Genomic DNA, 2,230 nt, shown 5'->3' on the forward strand with positions numbered 1-2,230 from the left:
CCCCTACGGCCATGATTTACATGGAGCCCCGGGTTTAGCCCGGGCTACCGCCATGAGGAGGAAGAAGAAGGCAAGGAGGGGGCTAGAGGAAGAAGAAGAGGAAGCCAGCCCTGGCTTTGTCGATTCCTGACTTCGTCGCTGGATATATCGTTCTCTTTTTTTATGTGATTCCAATAATTTTTGATATAAGTCTAGAGGGAAGCCGCCAAGGTATAGGTGATGGTCATAGGATCGGTGGCTTGCGTTAGGCTGGCTGCTTCTGCAGAGGTGGTGGTTACAGTACGAGGAGACAAGGCCACAGGGGCCAAGCACCTAGCTGATGTTACTGGCCACGAGCGGTTGTTGTCATGCGATGGACCCGTCGTTTTCGTGTTGCACGGAGTCATGAGGGAAGGAGCGGCGAACCAACACCACAAGGATTAGCCATCCCGAAAAAAAAAAAAGGATCGCAAGTCGATGCAGCCTTGATCGTTCGTCCGTGCACGCGGCGAGCGTTGGTTGATCTAGGCTAGCCTCAACGGGATAAGTTATCACCGGGCTCCAGTGCTATGTAGAATGGACTAGTTCAATCTTCAACGCGGAGCTTGATAGTCGGGCTCCCAACAAATGGACGCAATACAGAGCCGGTAACTGTCCATTTCCGCTACAGAGTTTCCGTTTGACTGATTTTGGACGTGACCTGAAGTTTGTAGGTGAGCATACATAGCGCCTGCACTGACTTGCTCCTGAAAGTAAAGTACTGTAAGATCGCTACGCTGCACCTAAATAATCCGTATTAATTTGTTGCTGAGAGCAAAGTCATGCAGTACTATTTCTATGCCTAGCTGCCATTCCACCGGTATTCATCTGCATGCACAAGAAGTAGGAACAGAGGTGATGGTAACATTGTGCAAAATTCAAGTAACTGCTCCTTATCAGCATTTTCAGTTTGAAAGCCTGTACATTATCTCGGAAAGAATCGCTAAAACCTGCATCATCCTAGAGCAACTATGGGCATACAGAACTATAACCAGACAGAAAACTCTGATCGAGAGAGACTCAGAACTGGGCAGCCATCACGACTCCTCGACGGCGGCCTCCGGTATGCTGTACAGGGCGGGCCTCCAGTGCCGCCTCATCTCCTGCTGGTAGCACACCGTGCCGGAAGTCATCAGCTCCGCCAGCACCCTCCTCCACCTGCCGCCGCTTGGCCTTGCCGCCGGCCTTCTCCAGCAGCTCCTGCAGCTGCCGCCGCGTCACCCTGATCTTCACCTCCACCTTCTTCTCCTCGACGGCGGTGGCCGCCGCCTTGCTGCAGACTCCGCCGCCTCCCACTCGTCGCCGTCCGCCCACGTCGCCGCGCGCTGCAGCCTGAGACAGTTCCCCATGCGTGCCGCTCGCGATCGAGCAGTTTAGGGACGCTGTGCCTCGGCGCGCGCGGACGGACTAGACAGACGCCTCCTCTTGCCAAGCTTTGGTTTCTGGATCAGTGCTCGTTGGTTGCTCGCTTATCGCCGTGACCTTATTTGCGAGAGGATTCCTGAGTTGGTGACGAGAAGCTTATTTATATATACGGGGCTAGAGCTCGAGAGGTGATTAGTGCGACGTGACAAGTTGGACGGGTGACCGTGTCGCGGGGGCGGCTTCCGCTTTCCATCTGGCCACGTGGACGACCGCGGCGACCCAGCGTTCCTGTAAAAAGGCTAGTGCGGGCGGCGAGATGGAGGCGCAGGCAGGCAGCGGCGACCGGGACGGTGGTGGGGGGGGACGACGGCGTGACGTGGGTGGGAAACTGGTGGGGGAGACGACGGAATCTTCAAGTGCCTTTTTCTTTCCACGCGAAGGACGGAAAGGAGCGCGGCGAGTGTGAACGCGGCTTTTGCAGAGGAATCTTACGCTAACCATGAAGCCACCGGGGACGGGGGTCCGCCGAGTCTCGCTCTCGGCCTCGATCTCTTCCGCGCCGATGGGGATGGGGGGTGTCATGTACTACCCGTGTGCGTGCGTGCGTGACCAACTAACCGTACGCAGATTTGGAAGGCTTCAGCGGCCGTGTCCGCAGCCATTGGCTACCCACGCCTGATTTTAAATTGCGACAACTTCGTGAAGAAGATCATGCAGGAGGCATGCTTTTTTTTCCCCTACTCTCTCGCTGGCGTATGCCAATCATTCTTTGCGATTTGCGATCCATGCATCCAGCATCATAATCTTTGAGGTTCCTGGAGTAATTGATCAAAAGTCAATCATCTGT

The 2,230-nt window shown here is 55.2% G+C and overlaps 1 pseudogene; it reads right to left on the reverse strand.

Moving 5' to 3' along the window:
* Positions 1–895: 895 nt before the first annotated feature.
* Positions 896–1,896, reverse strand: LOC136459196 (uncharacterized; annotated as a pseudogene).
* Between the last annotated feature and the right edge of the window lie 334 nt (positions 1,897–2,230).

The sequence above is a fragment of the Miscanthus floridulus genome, chromosome 6, assembly GCF_019320115.1.
Source record: "Miscanthus floridulus cultivar M001 chromosome 6, ASM1932011v1, whole genome shotgun sequence".
NCBI classification, from domain to species: Eukaryota; Viridiplantae; Streptophyta; class Magnoliopsida; order Poales; family Poaceae; genus Miscanthus; species Miscanthus floridulus.